Genomic DNA, 21,784 nt, shown 5'->3' on the forward strand with positions numbered 1-21,784 from the left:
AGACTGCCAAGGATAACACATCTAGATGACATCATGTTGCATCAAAGTGATACTCAGATACTGCAGAAAAGTGAAGTTTTAAAAGAAAATGCCAGGGCTGGTGCTGTGGCGTAGCGGGTAAAGTCACCTCCTGCAGTGCCAGCATCCCATATAGGCACTGGTTCAAGTCCCAGCTGCTCCACTTCTAATCCAGCTCTCTGCTATGGCCTGGGAAAGCAGTAGAAGATGGCCCAAGTGCTTGGGCCCCTGCACCCATGTGGGAGACCTGGAAGAAGCTCCTAGCTCCTGGCTTCCTATCAGTGCAGCTCCGGTCATTGTGGCCATCTAGGGAGTGAACAGTGGATGGAAGATCTCTGTCTCTGTCTCTGTCTCTCTCTCTCTCTCTCTCTCTCTTTCTGCCTCTCCTTCTCCCTCTGTGTAACTCTGAATTTCAAATAAATAAATAAATCTTAAAAAAAAGAAAGAATATGCCAAAGTCTCAGGTACTTCTCACATGAGGGTTTTATAAGTTCATCCGTAACTGAGGTGATTTAACGTATGATTCTCACTTGCCTTCCTAGGGCTCCTTCAGGAATGCCATTGTCTACTGAATCTGACCTGAAAACCAACAATACTATAATTTTATTGGTAACAAATGAATACATGCTTATGACCCGAAGCTACCACCATGACCACAAAGAGTGCCTGTCACCTCCCTCTCTTGCTCTTGTTTACTGCTTTACTGGCATGCCCTACTGCACTTCATCTACCTAATTTGGATTGGTCTTTAAAATTCAGCATAGGTCCACTGTCACTTTAAAAATTATTTTGCACCCATTTTTCCTCCACATACTGAGTAGTATTATCCCAAAAGGAATGACCCAATCTTACACATATTTGTATCTATAGAAATGTATTGGGAGTTCCAAGATGGTGGAGTAGGGAGGGAGCTTACTGCTCTAGTCTTGAAGATAGCTTAAAAAAAGGTGGAGAGAGTGCAGTCTCAGGGAAGAGTTAGGGAGAAAATGGCACAGGAAACTCTTTGCAAATTAGAGGGACACAGCGGACCTACACAAAGGGCATGAATGCCCATAAACTAGGACTCTAGCAGCCTAGGGCCTATGCACCAATGTCGGAAAGTGAGAAGAGAGCAGATGGCGCAGCCCAAGCCATTGGTGCTGAAGCTGCAGGAAGAGCCTACAGAGAATCCAACTTGAAGCCCAGTGTGGCATAGTGTACCTGCCAAACTAGAGGAAAAAAAATGGAAGGACACATTTCTCTCTAGCCAATCATTTTACAACAGCATCCTGTAACACGCCAATAGAGCAGGCACCATTTTGGACATACATAACAGCTGTGCCAGCTCGTGTCCACACCCAGCGACCAGCTGAGTGGAGACTCCAGATTCTGGTGGGGAGAACTATCAGGAGGTTGGGAGCTCATGACTGTGGGAGGCTTCTGTGCCAGGACTGTGAAAAAAGCTGAGGCTGTGTGGGAGGACTTATGGTGTGGCTGGGACTTTCGGTAGTCACTGTGGGAGACTCCACACACTCAGGGCTTCCTGGTTACCTGGTGAGGGACATTGCTGGGGAATCTGAATTTACACTGAGGACTGCACAGATCCTTTGTGTGGTCCCTGGGGCAGAGCAAATGAATATTATAAACACCAGGGCTAGCACTCAGACACTGGTCTCCTTTGAGAATAGCTCAGCTGAGCAGAATAAATTTCCCTTCTGATTAAAAACAAATAAAAAAGAGGAGATTTACCTCACCAAACCTGAGTGTGTCACCTTAAACACACCTTTCTCCCTGGAGAACTGAACTGAGCCCCCTGGCCACACCCACTGCAAGTCTTCAGATAGTCACTAAAAGCAGACACTCCACTTATCTACAGAGGAATTGTACAAAGATGAAACCCACAACCCACACACACACACACACACACACAAAAAAAAAAAAAAAAAAAAAACCAATGAGTATCTCCACAAAGAAGAAATCAATGAGTATCTCCACAAATGACAAAAAACAAACACAACAATACAAGAAACAAGGATAAGGAAGTCAACATGACGCACAAAAAAGAACACAGGACTTCAATACTAGAGTGTGAAGATGATGGGATGGAAGAAATGCAAGAAATGGAATTCAAAATGTTGATCATAAGATTACACAGAAGTAACCAGCAGCAAATGCATGAACTAACGAAATCTGTTTAGGACACGAAAGAAACTTTCTCCCATGAAGTTGAGATCTTAAAGAGAAATCAAACTGAAATGAAGAATTCAATAGAACAAAAAAGATGCAGTGGAAAGCCTTAACAACGGAATCAGTGAAGCAGAAGAAAGAATGTAAAACATGGAAGAAAAAGTACAGGAAATTATACAGTTAAACCAAACACAACAAGAAGAAATTAGAAAACTAAAAAACACTGTAGGGAAACTACAGGATACTATCAAATGACCCAACATACAGGTTATACGAGTCCCTGAATTCGTGGAAAGAGAGAAATGTTTAGAAGGCCTTTTTAGTGAAATAATAACAGAAAACTTCCCTAATTTGGAGAAAGAAAGGGACATCCAAGTACAGGAAGCACATAGAACTCCTAATAGACATGACAGGTAAAGATATTCACCACGACACTTTGTAATGAAACTCACCACAGTAAAATATAGAGAAAAGATTCTTTTTTTTTTTTTTGACAGGCCTAGAGAGAGACATAGAGACAGAGAGAAAGGTCTTCCTTTCAATTGGTTCACCCACCAAATGACTGCTACGGCCGGCACACTGTGCCAATCTGAAGCCAGGAACCAGGTGCCTCCCCTGGTCTCCCATTTGAGTGCAGGGCCCAAGCACTTGGGCCATCTCCACTGCCTTCCTGGGCAAATGACTGCTACGGCCGGCACACTGCGCCAATCTGAAGCCAGGAACCAGGTGCCTCCCCTGGTCTCCCATTTGAGTGCAGGGCCCAAGCACTTGGGCCATCTCCACTGCCTTCCTGGGCCACAGCAGAGAGCTAGACTGGAAGAGGAGCTACTGGGACAGAATCCGGTGCCCCAACCAGGCCCAGAACCCGGGGTGCTGGCACCGCAGGTGGAGAATTAGTCAAGTGAGCCACGGTGCCGGCCGAGAAAATATTCTAATATGTGCATGAGAGAAATGCCAGATTACTTTCAGAAGATCTCCAATTAGACTCACAGTGGACTTATCAGAAACCCCACAGGCTATGAGAGAATGGCAAGAGCTATTGCGAGTCTTAAGAGAAAAAAACTGTCAATCCAGAATACCCTGCAAAGCTGTCATTTATGAATGAAAGTGAAATAAAGACCTTCAATAACAAACAGAAATTGAAAGAATTTGTCACCACCCATCCAGGCCTACAGAAGATGTTTAAGGATGTGCTGTACACAGAAACATGATCATCACTACGAAAGAGGTAAAAGAAAAAGATCTCACAGTAAAAGTTCAAAGGAAATCCAAGGTAAAAAATATTCTTGAGAAAATGGCACAGCCAAATCATAACTTATCAATAGTAACCTTGAATGTAAATGGCTTCAACTCTCCGGTTAAAAGACACAAACTGGCTGAATGGAATCAAAAACAAAGCCCATCTATTTGCTGCCTACAAGAAACATCTCACCAACAAAGATGCACGCACACTGAAAGTGAAAGGATGGAAACATAAATTCCATGCCAACAGAAACCAAAAAAGAGCTGGTGTAGACATCCTAATATCAGAAAATATACTTTAACACAAAAACTCTTAAAAGGGACAACAAGAGGCACTATATAATGATTAAGGGATCAATTCAACAGGAAGATGTAACTATTATAAACATATATGCACCTAATAACAGGGCACTTAGTTATTAAAAGAAATGTTAAGGGACCTAAAGGGAGACATAGAATCCAATACAATAGTAATGGGGGACTTCAATATCCCACTTTCAGCAATGGATAGATCAATCAGATAGAAATTCAGTAAGGAAACAGCTTATTTAATCAACACTATAGACCAAATGGACCTAACACATATCTACAGAACTTTTCATCCTACAGTTGCAGAATACACATTTTTCTCACCTGGGCGTGGAACTTTCTCTAGGATTGACAACATACTAGGCCATAAAGCAGTTTCAGCAAATTCAAAAAAATCTAGGTCATATTATGCATCCTCTCAGACCACAATGCAGTGAAACTGGAAATCAGCAACTCAAGAATCTCTAGAACATAGGCAAACACAAGGAGACTGAACAAAATGTTCCTGAATGAAAAGGGGGTCATAGAACAAGTAAAAAGAGAAATCAAAAAGCTTCTGGAAACAAATGAAGATGACAACACAACATATCAAATATTATGGGATACAGCAAAAGCAGTGTTTAGAGGAAAATTTATAGCAATAGGTGACTACAAGAAGAAATTGGAAAGGCAGCAAATAAATGAGCTATTAATGCATCTCAAGGATCTAGAAAACATCACATCAAACCCAAAACTAGTAGGATAAAATAAATAATTAAAATTAGAGAAGAAATAAACATAATAGAAATCAATAAAAATACAAAAGATAAGCAAAATGAAGAGCTGGATTTTTGAAAACATAAACCAATTGACACACCATTGGCCCAACTAGCCAAAAAAAGGAGAGAGAAGACCAAATCAATAAAATTAGAGATGAAAAAGGAAATGTAACAACAGACATCACAGAAATAAAAAGAATCATCAGAAATTACTACAAAGAGCTGTATTCCAACAAACTGGGAAACCTAGCACAAATAGATAGATTCCTGGACACATAAAACCTACCTAAATTGAGCCATGAAGACATAGAAAACCTAAACAGACCCATAATCAAGACAGAAATTGAATCAGTAATAAAGGCCCTCCCAACAAAGAAAAGCCCAGGACCAGATGGCATCACTGCAGAATACTACCAGACATTTAAAGAACTAACTCCAATTATTCTCAAGTTATTCAGAACAATTGAAAAGGAGAGAATCCTCCCAAAATCTTTCTATAAAGACAGCATCCCTTAATTCCTAAACCCGGAAAAGACACAACAGAGAGAGAACTGCAAACCAATTTCCCTCATGAACATAGATGTAAAAATCCTCAACAAAATTCTAGCCAATTGAATCCAAAAACACATGAGAAAGATCATCCACCCAGACCAAGTGGGAATTATCCCTGGTATAAAGGCATGGTTCAACATTCACAAATCAATCAATGTGGTACATTGCATTAACAAATGGCAGGACAAAAATCATATTATATCATTAGATACAGAGAAAGCATTTGCTAAAATACAACATTCTTCCATGATGAAAACACTAAGCAAATTGCATAGAGAAGGAACATTCCTCAACACCATCAAGGCAATTTATGACAAGCCCACAACCAGCGTCCTATTGACTGGGGAAAAGTTGGAAGCATGCCCACTGAGATCTAGAACCAGACAAGGATGCCCACTCTCGCTAATGCTATTCAATAGAGCCCTGGACATTTTAGCCAGAGCCATAAGGCAAGAAAAAGAAATCAAAGGGACATAAATTGGGAAGGAGGAAGTCAAACTATCCCTATTTGCAGATGACATGATTCTATACATAGGGCATCCAAAAAGCTCCACTAAGAAACTGCTGGAACTCATAGAAGAGTTTGGTAAAGTAGCAGGATATAAAGTCAATACCAAAAAATCAATAACCTTTATATACACAGACAATGCCAAGGCTGAGATTGAGCTTCTAAGATCAATCCTATTCACAACAGCTGCAAAAAATACCTTGGAATAAATTTAACCAAGGATGTCAAAGATTTCTCCAATGAGAATTATAAAACATTAAGGAAAGAAATAGAAGAAGATACAAAAAATGGAAAAAACCTTCCATGTTCATGGATTGGAAGAATCAATATCATCACAATGTCCATTCTTCCAAAAGCAATTTACAGATTCATTGTGATACCAAATAAAATACCAAAGACATTCTTCTCAGATCTAGAAAAAAAGGATGCTGAAATTCATATGGAGGCACAGGAGACCTTGAAGAGCTAAAGCAATCTTATATACAAAAACAAAGCCAGAGGCATCACAATACCAGATTTCAAGACATACTACAAGGCACTTATAATCAAAACAGTCTGGTATTGGCACAAAAATAGATGGATCAACCAATGAAACAGAATAGAAACACCAGAAATCAATCGAAACATCTACAACCAACTTATATTTGCTCCAATCGCAGGAGCAAGTAGTCTCTTCGACAAATGGTACTGGGAAAACTGGATTTCCACATGCAGAAGTATGAAGCAAGACCCCTACCTTATACCTCACACAAAAGTCCACTCAACATGTATTAAAGATCTAAATCTACAACTGACAAAATCAAATCATTAGAGAACATTGGGGAAACCCTTCAAGGCATTGGCATAGGCAAAGAGTTCTTGGAAAAGACCCCATAGGTACAGGCAGTCAAAGCCAAAATTAACAAATGGGATTACATCAAATTGAGAAATTTCTGTACAGCAAAAGATACACTCAGGAAAGTGAAGAGGCAATCGACAGAATCAGAGAAATCATTTGCAAACTACAGAACCGATAAGGGATTAATAAACAGAATATATAAAGAGATCCAGAAACTCCAAAACAACATAACCCAGTTAAGAGATGGGCCAAGGAGTTAAACAGACATTTTTCAAAAGAGGAAATCTAAATGGCCAACAGACACATGAAAAAATATTTGGGATCACTAGCCTTCAGGGAAATGCAAATCAAAACCACAATGAGGTTCCACCTCCCCCCAGTTAGAATGGCTTCATATAGAAATCAACAAACAACAAATGCTGGTGAGGATGTGGGGAAAAGGTACCCTAATCCATTGTTGGTGGAAATGTAAACTAATAAAGCCACTATGGAAGACAGTATGCAGATACCTCAGATATTTGAATATAGTCCTACCATATGACCTGGCCATCCCACTCCTGGGCATTTACCCAAGGGAAATGACATCAGTAAACAAGAGAGTTATCTGCACCCGCATGTTTATTGCAGCTCAATTCACAATAGCTAAGACATGAAATCAACCTAAATGAAAATCATATCTATGAAATGAATAATATTCAAGTTATATAAAGAACTCTTAAAACTCAATAACCAAAAATCCCATAACTAATCCAATGCAGAGGTGTAGCCTGGCTCCCGTGAGTGCTGGGGAAGGCATGGGGGAAACCCCACCCCCACTCCGGCTCCTGTCTCTTACCTTTCACCCTGGTCTTACTGGAAGCAGAAAATGACCAAATCAGTATTTTTTTTTTCTATTTAATGATATGTGATTGTTGGAGACAGTCTGGGCAAATCCAGCTATAGCAGTGAGTGGCCCAAAAGGAGTCCTGGGCAGCTGCCTCCACCTCCCCATTGTTCCCTCTGTCTCCCTCCTTCCCATCTAACCCCAGCCCTGCTGGGATTGGTGCTCCACGAGTCTTACCAGAACTTGGGATCTCCCAGATCAGGTGAAACCAGGGGCACCATCAGCCAGGAGTCCTGGGCCCAGCTGAAGGGACCCCCAGTTCCCAGAACCCTCCCAACCCTGCCAGCCCCCCACCCACATCACACTCTGGGTGTCCTGGTCTTTTATTTTTTGTAAGTGTCATTTGTATAACTCTAAATGCCTATGATAGTTAGCATCAAATTGGAAAGAGCAAAATAAAACATCATGGAGTCTGAAAAAAGAAATTTCCTAAATGGACGTGAATTTTTTTCCAAGTAGCATACAAATGGAAAATACGTGTATCAAAAGGTGTCCAATATCACTACTCATAATGGAAATATAAGTCAAACCCACAATCAAGACACCACTTCTCACCTGTTATAATGGCGAGTATCAAAAGGACAAGTGATAATGTGTTAGTGGAGATAATGAAGAGTGGATTCTGGTGCACTGCTGGTGGAAGTCTAAGTTGCTACAGTCACCAAGGAAAATGGGATAGAAAATCCTTCAGAGCATATGATGCGGCAATCTCACATCTGGACATATTTGCAAAAGATACAAAAAGCAGTGTTTCAGAGAGTTATTTGCACACCCATGTACACTTCAGCATTATTCACACAAGGCAAAATATGGAAATGACCTAAATGTTGGCAGATGAGTGGACAGAGAAAGTGACACAAACATAAACATACAGTGGGATATGAGTGTACCTAATGCACAGTTTTCCATAATGCACATTTTCCATGAACCTGTTGAAGATCCCTCATATGAATGGATTGCAAATATTTTGTGCCAAAATAAACTTATATTTTAATCCCATTTCCAGAAACTTTCTGAAGTACCTTTATATTTTTTCAGTCTTTATACCCAAAGAAATTCTGTCATTTCTGATTTAGATAAACTTGGAAGAAATTATGCTAATTAATCCAGACATGTAAGTCAAATACAGCATAATCACATTTTCATGAAGAATCTAATTAAAGCTGAATTTATAATAAGAGAGATTAGAATGGTGGCCATCACAGACTAAGGAAAGGAGGAAGGAGGATCAGTCAAAGAATACAAACTCAGTCATAAGATGAAAAAGTTCTCAAGACAATGTATAGAATAGTGATTATAGTTAATAATATATTATATACATGAAATCTGCTGAGAGCACTCAAGTGTTCTCATCACAAAATAAATAGAATAACAATACAAAGTAATAGATATGTTATTAGCTTGATTGTGGCAGTCACTTCACAATGCATACATATCAAAAAACATGTCATATACCTTAAATGCATAAATTTTTATTAATCAGCAAACCTCAATAAAATGGGGAAAGCCTTAATGTACCTTATGTCTTTGAAAATTGGGTAGATGCATGGGAGACCAGGAAGAAGCACCTGGCTCCTGGCTTCGGATGGGCACAGCTCTGGCCATTACTACCACTTGGGGAGTGAACCAACAGAAGGAAGACCTTTCTCTCTGTCTCTCTCTCATTGTCTAACTCTATCTGTCTAAAAAAAGAAAAAAAAAAAGAAAATTGGGTAGGTATCACTATTATTAATGATTATCAGTTTAGCTTGTAGGATATTGATATTCTGTGGAAACATTAAGAAGAATTGACTGGAATTAGCCAAAAGTACACAGAGCAAGTAAAACAGAGAATTGTGATTAATTTCACAAAAATTGATGAACATGTTTTTATTACAACAACCCAGACACAAAGTACAATGGCACCAAGAAATCAAGACATGCTTTTGAAGCCTTCTATGTTTCAGTGTCCATAACCCACTCTATCATAAAAGCCTTCTAATTCAGATGTTAGCATTCTTATTTTAGAAATTTTTAAATACCACTAAAGTTTATAAATGTTAAATGGATTTCCCAGAGGCACAGAGAGAATGAACAAAACAGGTTTGGACTCCATCTAATATGAGGCTGGTGGGCTTTACTCACTACCTCAGGAAGCAATATCCATATAAAGGAAAACAGAAAACACGAACAGCATTTGAAATTACCAAATTGACATTATGGGGGCTGGCACTGTGGCACAGTGGGTTAAAGCCCTGGCCTGAAGCGCCGACATCCCATATGGCTGCTGGTTCTAGTCCCAGCTGCTCCTCTTCTGATCCAGCTCTCTGCTGTGGCCTGGTAACGCAGTAGAAAACAACCCAAGTGCTTGGGCCCTAGCACCCACATTAGAGACCCAGAAGAGGCTCCTGGCTCCTGGCTTTGGATCGACACAGTTCTGGCCATTGTGGCCATCTGGGGAATGAACCAGTGGATGGAAGACTTCTCTGTCTCTACCTCTCTCTGTAACTCTTTCAAATAAATAAAATAAATCTTTAAAAAAAAAAAATTGGCATTATGTGGGCAGATAATTAAAATTAAACATTCAATCAAAATGGTTTAATAGAACATTTAGAATGTGAAAACCGAGAGACATCCATTATAGACATCCATTATACAAATGGAAAACTGAAGTCTAGGAAGGTTAAGGAGTTAGTTCAGAGTCATATTATTCTCAGTTTACATGTGTGCATTTATTTATGCATTTATTCTATAATTAGCTCATCAAGAATTTTTGAGAAGCAATAATATGACATATTTTTCTGAACAGTGAAACACAGGGATAAGTAACAAATGACCCAAAATGTTAGTAATTTTACAGTGTGTTAAAGTACACAGGATGATAAAAATATAATGAAAATACCATGTAATATAATAATCATGGCAGAAAATTCATTTATATTTCCCTATCCTGCCTTTACTGATTTTCAACCTCTTGTCCCCCATTCCTCATATCTCAGAGCTCCTGCGTATGTCTGAAATTCTTACAAAGTAGGTCTGACTCAAAGTTAATTTCATATATTTAATTAGCATAGTGTTGTGATAAAATTGTATGAGACTATCTGCTTTCCTTCCATGTCCTCCTCTAAATTCTTGCCTTTCCCAAAGGGACATCACAGTCATGGAAGCTGCCAGTTATTCCATCGCCCTATTTGTATCTAATTCCTACCCAAAAGGTCTTGACTATATATGGGTATCTGACCCACACAAGGTCAATAAGAAGTTTCCCCAAGGTTTCTGGTCTCGGCACCAGGAACATAGAGATTCGTCTCTTTGCAGAGCAAACATGTAAGATCTAACTCTCAGTCTACTGATACTATGTTATCTACCTAGGGAGGACAGCCTACCCATATCTAGAGTCCCCTGTGTTTAACTGCCTGTCATCACCTCTAGATGTCTCAGATACCACAACTCAGTAAGTCTAAAGCCAGATTCATACATCACCTCAAATTTGTCACTATCTTAGTGGCAATGAGTAATGCTATAACCCATCTAGTCATACAAAATGGAATGAAGGATTTATCTCAAATCCCTTCTTCCCCATCACCATTCATATTCCCACCACTACTTGCCCCTGGTATAGTCATTCTTAAACCATTCTTCACTTTCTACTTTTCTCCAGATCTACTCCTGTTAAGACCATGATCTCTCACGGGCCTGTCGCTGTGGTGCAGCTAGTTAACACCCTGGCCTGAAGCACCAGCATCCCATATGGGCGCTGGTTCAAGACCCAGCTGCTCCACTACCAATCCAGCTCTCTGCTATGGCCTGGGAAAGCAGTACAAGATGGCTCAAGTGCTTGGGCCCCTGTACCCAAGTGGGACACCTGGAGGAAGCTCCTGGCTTTGGATCGATGCAGCTTCAGCCATTGCAGCCAATTGGGGAGTGAACTGTTGGATGGAAAACCTCTCTCTCTCTCTCTCTCTCTCTCTGCCTCTCCACTTTGTGTAACTCTGACTTTCAAATAAATCTTAAAAAAAAAAAAAAAAAAAGACCATGACCTCTCTCCTAAACTACTCAGCTTCTAATTGATTTACCTACATCCAGGGATGTCATGCTTGTAATTCTTTGGGAAGCAGCCTGTTTCATTTATTCCATGTACAAACTAAAATCCTCCAGTCTTTCCCCCCAATTCTTTGAATAAAAACAAAAGACCTGTGATGTTCCATCTTTTGTTCTTATGTCATTCTATTCATGCTCAAGAGAACTTGCCTTACTCCCAATGGGATCTTTGCAAACTCTGTGACTCCTACTTCTCAATTCAGTCATTCTTTCCTCAGAGAAGACACCTCTGACATCCCTCACCAAATCAAATCCTTCATCAACCACTCTTATTACACAGCACTCTTCAGAGACTCTGAGCAATTTGAACTCATTAGAAAATATAGCATCATTGTAGTGTTCCATTTTCTTACATGATTTATCAGAATAAGGCTAATCTCCTCTACCAAACTCTAGAGGTAGGGAAGAGGTAAGCAGGGACCTGGTTTAATTTCTCATTCCATGTGTCCCTGGACTCCAGTACAATAACCCTTACAACGAGCCCCAGAGTATCTGTATATATAGGTGAATACAAATAATTTATTGAGTGACACTGGATTTATTCTCTATAATTTGTTTAGGTAGTAAGCTGCAAGTACTTTAAAAAGATTAAAATAAAAACAATTTTCTTCAAGCAAACCATTCTAGAGACAACTTTGTCTTGATTTTAAAAATATGTACAAAATTTATCCTCCAAATCAATTTCCTAATCCTGAAGTAACAAATTATCCCAGTGAGCACCCATGCTGGGGAATCACCTGCAGAAATCATTATTTCACTGGACTCTGGATTCTATTTGAGTCAACTTTTATAGATCTGTGGCACTCTGACCACTGTGGGTGACTCAGAAATGAGTAATCCCTGGCCCTAGCCATCAATACGTTTTTAGTAAAGAGGTTGTAGGTAACCCGTCTTTTCAGTGCCCTGCCATGGGCACTTTCTCCCACTCTAGCCATGCTATTCAATAATAAAAGCTTTGTTTTGTTTTGTTTTGTTTTTTACAAAGATCTATCTTCAGTTTACTTTATACTCATAAGGTTAACCCTACACTAAGTAAAGAGTTCAACAAATAATATGAAGAAAAAATATTGTTCCTCAACAATAAAGACAAGGGCTGTAAACAATCAATGATTATCAAAATGTCTATTTCACTCCAATGCATTACATTTTAGGTATCTATTAGTCACCCCAGATTAGGGAAAACGTGATATCTATCTTTTGGGGACTGGCTTATTTCACTAACTATAATGACTCCCAGTTATCTGTTTTGTTGCAAAAGATAGGATTTCATTTTTTTTTTTACAGCTGAGTAGTATGCCATAGTACATATACCGTAATTTCTTTATCTAGTCATCAGCTGACATCTGAGTTGATTCAATAATTTAGCTATTGTGAAATGAGCTGTTATAAACATGGGGGTACAGCTTACTCTTCCATATACTGATTTTGTTTGGGTAAATTGCCAGGAGTGAGATGGCTGGGTCATATGGTAGATCTATAAACAGATTTCTAAGGTATTTCCATACTGTCTTCCACAGTGGCTGTACCAGTTTACTACATTCCCACCAACAGTGGATTAGGGTACTTTTTTCCCCACAACCTCACCAGCATTTGTTGATTTCTGTATGAAATTCATTCTAACTGGGGTGAGGTAAAACTTCATTTTGGTTTTGATTTGCAGATGGCTAGATATCCTGAGCATTTTTTCATGTGTCTGTTGGCTGTTTGAATTTCCTGTCTTGAAAAATGCCTATTTAAGTCTTTTGCCCATTTCTTAACAGAACTGTTCGTTTTGCTGTTGAATCTCTTGAGCTTTTTTATTTATTTTTTTTTTGACAGGTAGAGTTATAGACAGTGAGAGAGAGAGAGAGAGAAAGGTCTTCCTTCCGTTGGTTCACCCTCCAAATGGCTGCTACGGTCGGTGCTGCGCCGATCCGAAGCCAGGAACCAGGTGCTTCCTCCTGGTCTTCCAAGCAGGTGCAGGGCCCAAGCACTTGGGCCATCCTCCACTGCCTTCCTGGGCCACAGCAGAGAGCTGGACTGCTGGAGGAGGAGCAGCCGGGACTAGAACCCTGTGCCCATATGGGATGCTGGTGCCGCAGGTAGAGGATTAACCAAGTGAGCCCCGGTGCCAGCCCCTCTCTTGAGCTTTTTATACATTCTGGATATTAACCCTTGATCAGTTGCATAGTTTGCAAATATTTTCTCCCATTCTGTCAGTTGCCTCTTCGCTTTGCTGAGTGTTTCTTTTGCAGTGCAGAAACTTCTCAGCTTGATGTAATCCCACTTGTCAATTTTGGCTTTGATTGTCTGTGCTTCTGGGGTCTTTTCCAAGAAAAATAAAGGTTTTAACAACCAAAAAAGTGCTATTAACAAGAATGTTTCAGGTAAGAATTTACATCAGCTCTGGGAATCTTTGTAAAATTATTAAAAAATGTAAAACTTAGGAAATTTCTGTAAGCTTTCTTTAAAGAACATTAGACATTGTTTAATCATGAGTGAATTCTGTGCTCAGTCTAAAGATCCATCCTTGAGAATCATATACGAAACAAACGGTTCAAATAACTCCTATGGCAAAGTAATTTTCAAGGAACAAGTGCTTACCTTTGTTAGCAATTTAAAGTTTCTATGAACGGACTCTAATACAACATCTGACTCATAATCACTATTTAAGATATCTTTGTACAAATGAATGGATTAATAGGTACTGGTTTTATTAGAAGACATTGCCATGTTTACTGGAGGAAGATCAACAAGAAGAGTACAGATGAAGGTTGTTCCGTGTGGTAGAAAAAGCACTGGACAGAAAGTCTGAAAAATTTCACATTAGTGCTGGTTTTTCTGCTAATGGGATGTGTATTGTCTTAGGATAACATCAGCTTCTCCAGGCCTTAGTTCTATTCTCACAATAAGGGGGTTAGATTTAGATCTCTAAAACCCAGCTATAAAAACAGCTCTTGCTTTCCATGACATCCGCATTTTCTTTGATACAGGTGGCATTCTGATTATGTAATAATGAACATTTCAGAACTTGCAGCCCAACTGTCAGATACAAATATATATAATACATAAATGTATATTGCGTGCTTTATATATATTTATAAACACTTCAATATCTGATTGTGAAAATAATTTTCTAACCTATTTTATTAAGTGGTTGGTCTTAGCATAAGCAATGAAGAGGAAAGACCAAACTCATGTCTTGACCAGAAAAACCCTTCTAGGCATAGACTCTCTATCCAGCACTGAAAATGAGTGACTCAGCAAAGTGTGCCAGACTCACAAACTTCCTCAAAGCGTTCTTTAAATATCACAGGTGGTTACTAGTAAACCATGGTAGAGACCACTGCTGACTCTGATGAATAATAATTGCTTCAATCTGATAATAGTGAACATTTTTTTTCAGTTGGCTTACAAGAGTTTCCTTTTCTGAATATCTTAAAATCTAATATGATACACGGTTTGTAGATTTGGGGGCAATTCTTGGAGTCTAATAAAATGCTGCCTTGGATCACTGAAATGCATTACACTGAAAATATGCAGTCTCCTTTCTGCCAGAAAAGGGCACAACTTCATGCTATTTTGAATGGCCTTGTCTTTTAGGAAACGGATCCTGTCATCCAGGTTCAGTGGAGTGACTAATTATGTTTTCCTTTGCGAAACTACTTCACCGTCCATTATGCAAAATCCTAATGAGCTGTTTCTAGAGATGGCATACCACATGCAGTCTTCTCTATAAAAACACTCAACAAATAAATTCAGAGCAAGGATGCCAGCTCCAATACTACTTCTCCTGTAGGCCTTCTCATTGGTAGAATTAACCACTCTCTCTTTTTAAGTGCTATCAAGTCTCATTGATTTAACATTTAGTTTTTTTTCTTTTAATCTATATTCTTTTACAAATATTTTATTTATTTTATTTGAGAGGCAGAGTTACAGACAGAGAGGGAAATCTTCCATCTGCTGGTTTATTCCCCAAGTAGCTGCAACAGTCAGAGCTGGGCCCATCCAAAGCCAGGAGCTTCTTCTGGGTCTCAAACATAGGTGCAGGAGCTCAAGCACTTGGTCCATCTTCCACTGCTTTCCCAGGCCACAAGCAAAGAGCTAGATCAGGAGAGCAGCAGCTAGGACTCAAACCAATGCCAATATAGGATGCCAGTGTTGCAGGCGAAGACTTGGAATACTACACCACAATGCCAGCCCCTAACATTTAGTTGTAAAAGAATAGCCTAGTGGAAAACAACAGATCACTTGTGCATGTGAGACACGTCTTTATTCTTTAACAGAAGGGAATATTAATATTATCCCATCCAAACAAAATAGAAACAAGTTTGCTCATGCATGCAAATATATGAAATACAAGATTGTTTTGTAACTTTTTAAGTTCCAGAATAACAGGGTGCTGTGTTGGAATTTTTATACTATGTGAGTACATGGTAGGGATAGTTATATTCTACTCTAGGATCACCTTCATCATAATCCCTATTTAGGTACTATTTTTTACCCTTTAACAGCTTTATTGAGACATATTTTGCATATTATAAAATCATCTACTTCATGTGCACAATATAATGATCCTTTAGTTAATTTACCAAAATATACAGCCATCACAATAAATCAGTTTTAGAATGTTTTTCCCCAATAAATGCCCATCTATAATAATCCCCAACCACAGTCCTATCCCTACTAATCTATTTTATACCTAAATTTTCCTTTTCTAGACACTTAATATTAATAGAATCATATATCTGCTCTTATTATAGACTACTTTTACTTCATATAATAATTTTAGGCTTATCCATATGTAGCATGCATCAGTAGTTCATACATTTTTGTTCTATTTATGTATATATTACATCTTATCTGTCACCTGGTAAACACAGCAGGTGATGAGCATTTAGTTGCTTATAGTATAGATACCATAATGAATAAAGTTTCTGGGGTCATTTGCAAATTTGTGTGTGAGCATGTTAACATTTCTCTTAAGTAGCTACCTCTGAGTGGAACTTCTAGTGTTTTAAATATTTTTATTGAATCTTCCACACAAATCAATTCACTGGGCATACACTCTATGTAAGGCATCCAGGCCATATGGAAAGCTACTAAGTGAATGCAGTTTACTCTTGTGGTGGAAATAAGACATGCATGCAAAAAGGAACAAAGTGGTGTCCTAGAGAGGTGGGTTTAGGAGAAGGGAGATATTCAGTTCATAGTAGAACAAGAAGCCTCCCTTGGATGAATCACCCTGGTGTTGCAACACTGAGTAAGTAGTCCAATCACTGGATATTTCTGTTGCAGATCATGTTCAGCTATCTCTAGTGTTGTGCTTATTTATGAGAGAGGCAGGAAGGACAGTACTATTGATTTGAGGATCAGAATTTATGGATTCCAGGCCTAACATGTCTAAATGCTCTGAGCTTCAGATTTCTTGTTTAATATAAGAATCACCCCTTTCCACCTGACCATTCCCTTCCCTCTCACCTCCTACAGGACTTGAGATAGCAGAATTCAAGATATGGAAGTAAGGGGGCTTCAACAACAACAACAACAAAAACCAAGTTCCTTCAATTCTAAGTAAAATGTTTTGTCAAAATGTGCCAATAAGATAAAAATATGCTAGGAAGAGGGCTTCTATGTGTAAGGTGATACTAGTTGTAAGACCACCACAAAACACACCACACACCAGAGTTAGAGGAAAAGTTTATTGTCAGGTAGGGAAAACCTGATGGGCTGGGGGAGAGGGTGAAGGTAGCAGGAGGTCAAGAGAAAGATCTAGAGGAGGCATGTGTGCAGGAAGCAGGTCTTATTATACCTTTGAGGGGGGCAGGGAATTAGGAGTATCGAATCCCATTAGGGTGGGGCTGGAGCTGACACCTGTGGTTGGGCCATCTGGTCATCTGGCTTCCCGCAATGGCAGCAGGGGCTGGAACCTAGGAAAATGTCCAGGACATAATTTGTGCCACAGACAAGACCGCGGCAGTTTACTAAAACTAGTCATACTGGGGAACACCTGAGCTGATGCTTCATGGTTTTGAACAAGTTTCTCTCTCTTACTCTGGTGTCTTGTAGCAGTCTCCTCTTCAGGGACTTTAACCTAATCTGCATCTTTAATATGCCAGTCTACATACCTCTTCTTTGTACTTACTATTCCTTCTGCTTGGAATGTTATTCTCCTCATGATTCAGAATTTACCTTTACAGCTACCACTGATTAAAAAATAAGTTCATTGACTACTCCCTACTCCAGGCAATCTGATGATTCTAATGAATGTGTGCAGTCATCACCTGGAATATATATTTCAATATATATCAGCTAGAACCACAGTGTATTGGTTTGCTACAGCGGCCACACAAAGTATGGCACACCTGGTGGCTTCAACAGCAGAAATTTACCGTCTCACAACTATGGAGGACAGAGGTCCAAAATGAAGGTGTCAGCAGGGTTGAATCCTTCATAGGACTGCAATGGAATCTGTTTCAGGCCTTTCTCCTTAGTTCTTGAAAGACTATCTTCTTCCCACGTCTTATGTCATCCTTCTTCTGTGTGTATCTCTGTGTCAAAGTTTCTTCTTTGTATAAAAACAGCAGTCATTTGGGATTGGGGGCTCCACCCTAATGATCTCATTTTAGCTTGATTGTATCCCATTCTGAGGTGCTGGGGAATATACTTTATCATACAAATTTTAGGAAGACTTAATCCAATCCATAACAAACACAATGATTCTATCTGTTACCCAAAGGAGGTACTCCATAAGGAAATTGTTCTTGGAGGAACACCAGTATAGATGATGGTTTGATGGCCATAAGCAGAAAGCAGACAACTGTGTTAGAAGTCTAGCCATGGGATGATGTGTGCACTCATTTTGAGTTTGACCGACTTAACAATGCTTTCCAATGAGAAATCTCACTAACCCCAATTAGACAGACAATCCTCTAGCCAGGTGGACTAGCCAAATAATCTGGGCAGTCAGTAAGAAAAATATACTCATGTAACCCACCCAGGTCTCTCCCTCCCTTGCTCCCACTCTCTCTCTCTCTCTCTCTCTCTCTCTCACACACACACACACACACACATACACATACACACACTATTGTACAATCAACAACACATTTAAAATCTTAGCACACTGAACATACAAATACTAAAAGGATCTAAGGAATGGAGGTAAACACAGAACAGGGAACGTAAGAGAGGAATCAAACTAAAATGCTTCTCTATCATTTGCTCTTTCATTCATCTTCTTTTTCATAAAGGAAACTTGGGGTTTATATAAAATCAGCTATGTTTGTTGCATTAGTTTTTTCTGTCACCAGGAAATAGATTGTGATTAAAAGAAGATAAGAACTTCAAATTTTTATTTAAAAAATATGAAATTTAAATGATCACTTGCTCCTAGTGAGGTGTATAAATGTGATATAATGCAAGAGAATTTGCATTTTACATTTTATGAAACAGGTAAATAAAGGGTTATTTTTAAATTGAAAAAGTTGGCAAAACAGAAATAAAGATATTTGGCTGAGGTTATTGGACACTTTAGCTGATGATTTAAGAGTTGAGTTGCAAACCTCAACCTTTTCTATAAGTTTGCTCCCTTACAGCCTAAGAAATTCAGCATGGGAGATTTCCAGGAAAAGGCAGGTACATTTTGTTTCAAAACCTGTGATCATTAAATCAAATATTTCAGGGTAAAGTCTCTTCAGAGACATTTTAAAGTTTCACCCAGCAGGCGGAGTGGAAGAACATCATCTGATACTCAACAGTGAATCACTGTTACTCAGGAAACCGTACTTTCAAACTTGACTTCCTTCACAACTTTCTAGGCTCATTAGATTTTTAAGGGTGTTTGTGTACAAACTCAAAACAAGTTCATCAGTAAGATAAAAATCAAGGACAAGGAGATGCTTATTAATTCAGTGATGATGGCAGTATCAAACGCTCAGGTATACATGCTAATTCCAGCTTTAGACTTGGACCTCTATGGCCCCAGGAAGATATGTAAAAGATGGAAAACCCATATGGAAAGTTTAGAAGCATTTTGCAGCAAATTATGATCTGGGCTCAAGAGAAATGAAAGTTTCATCAGAGGTTCTTGCCAATGCACCTCATCGAGGACACATGGAAATAGACCAAAGCAGCCTGTCAGTTCTCCTCTGCCAGGGAGTGCAATTTTTAAAAAATATGTTTGTCATTTATCTCGGTAATTACAATCCAAGACTGTAGCACATTATGAGCATTAGAAACCTAAAACGTTGGGGAGGAATAGAGAATATCTGAATATGTTTCTTTTTATTTTTAAAAATTATAGAACCTAAGAACTGGGCTTCTTGATATCCAACCAGTTGAGACATCAAAGGAAGACAGCATAGAAAAATGTAGAACCCATTCCCAACTTGTCCTAGGCTATGGCTTCGCCTCTGTACTATGCCCTCAGCTGTTCTTCTCTGGCTAGAGTTTTCAGAACATGTGTCACATAAGAGGCTGCACAGCATAGATATTTGTAGCAGGAAAGAGAAGTTATCACAAATCATCAAATCCCAGCATTTGATCAGGAAAGCCATTTAGCTTTTCCCAATCTCAGCATCCTCTTGTTAAGCAATGCAATTAGTGAAAAAACACAATTACTAAGTATAGATCTTTAGACTTAATAAAGTTTAGATATTTTAGATTTTGATCTCTAAAGGAAGTATGGATCATTGTCTGTAGTACTGAATATTAAAACTGAACACAAGGGGTTGGGCATTGTATCACAGTGGGTTAAGCCATTGCTTGAGACACCTGCATCCTGTGTTGGAGTTTCTAGTTTGAGACCCAGTGCTCTGCTGCAGATCCAGTTCTCTGCTATTGTGCATCCTGGGAGGCAGCAGATAATGGATGAAGAACTTGGGTCCCTGCCACCCACATGAGAGACCCAGATGGAGCTTCTGGCTCCTGGCTTCAGCCTAGCCTATCCTTGGCTATTTGGGTAAAGAACCAGTGAATGAAAGATCTCTCTTTCTCTTTCAAATAGATAAATAAAACTCTAAAAACAAATCTAAAATGTGGATACTAATCATCATGACTGACAGAACTCAAGCTAGATCTGCCCCAACCTCCACAGATTCCATATGACAGGCGCAGAGGGCTTTAAAGCCACCTTTACCCTAGAACCTCACATCTCTCTTCTTCGAGCCCAGGCTCCTTTTCTCACTGGAGTGAGGTTCCTTTAGACAACCACATGTCTGTCCAGGCTCTCTAACAGATGTTTACCTGGCCCTTACTGCAATACCTGAAACTTGCTGAGTATTGATGAGGATGGATCTTCAAATAAAGAGAATATGTCCTGATAAGAAACTGGGAAATAAAACACATGACTCTGCTATAAGATTGATTGTCCCCAGACTGAAAGTAACTAAATGAGGAGTTAAGAAAAGACTGACAAGTACCAGGCAGTGCTCTTAATATGGCAAAAGCTAAAAGAAATGAGGATTATTCCTTTGTAGAGTTCTTCCTATAGTCAAAATAGACTACACACATTCTGCTAAAGGGAAAAAATACTTAAAACCACAGTGCCAACTCCAGGGTAAAGGTGAATGTGAAACACTAGGAAAGGGAAAATATTTAACTCTGTCTTGGACTTGGAGGCATAAAGCTCAGGCACAAAATTTTCCTTGTGCCTCAGTTTCCACATGAGTAAAACAAGGATACCAACATTACTTAATATTGAGTACTCAAACAGTATATTTCACTTTGTGTTTCTATGGGGGTGCAAACTGTTGAAATCTTTACTTAATGTATAGTAAACTGATCTTCTGTTAAAAAAAAAAAAAGAAGAAATTAGCAATTCCCAACTTGACTCTCACTGGGATTAAATGTGACAATAGGTCTGATCTGATTTCATCATCATTTAAAAAATCATCTATTATTTTTCACTTTATGTTTCTGTGTTGGAGCAAACTGTTGAAATCTTTACTTAATGTATGCTAAACTGATCTTCTGTATATAAAGAGAATTGAAAATGAAAAAAAAAATATTGAGGTAACTGTAAAGATAAAATCTAAAAACACAGAGAGGGTCTCCCTCAGGGTGAACACTTTGCTGTGTTACCCAGGACTATATCACTGAAGACCACCCGTGACTTACAATGATCTGACCCACCTGCATGACATGCAACGTAATAGGCATTCAGTATAAAATGGACCTAGAATTTTGGTCCTTTCCTGAGCTAATGGGTCTCGTCCTCTCTTGACCTTCTTCCTGATGCTGACAGTGGCAGCAGCTCCCCAGTCAACCCCACAATCATGAGGGGAAACAACAGATGCTCCAAGGTACTCTGTGTTGCTGAGCCACACTGTACAGTAGGTTAGGTGCACTCAATGCATTTTCTACTTAAGATCATCTCAATGTTCCCCAGGTTTGGTGTGATGTAACTCTATCATAAGTCAAGAAGCCTCTGTGTGATCACAAAAAACAAT

At 39.1% G+C, this 21,784-nt stretch overlaps 1 long non-coding RNA gene across 3 annotated transcripts in view; it reads right to left on the minus strand.

Moving 5' to 3' along the window:
• The window catches only part of LOC149127682 (uncharacterized), a 437,400-nt gene that overhangs the window by 138,121 nt on the left and 277,495 nt on the right, over positions 1-21,784 (minus strand). The window contains exon 3 of one of the 3 annotated variants that reach the window (XR_016229760.1): positions 7,859-7,990. The exons of the other annotated variants lie outside the window; for them this stretch is intronic. This is a non-coding gene — a long non-coding RNA (uncharacterized LOC149127682). Of the gene's footprint in view, positions 1-7,858; positions 7,991-21,784 lie in introns of those variants that run through there. 3 annotated transcript variants of the gene reach the window in all.

This window comes from Oryctolagus cuniculus, chromosome 2 (genome assembly GCF_051225735.1).
Source record: "Oryctolagus cuniculus isolate XC-2025 breed Fujian yellow rabbit chromosome 2, ASM5122573v1, whole genome shotgun sequence".
In the NCBI taxonomy this organism is placed as follows: Eukaryota; Metazoa; Chordata; class Mammalia; order Lagomorpha; family Leporidae; genus Oryctolagus; species Oryctolagus cuniculus.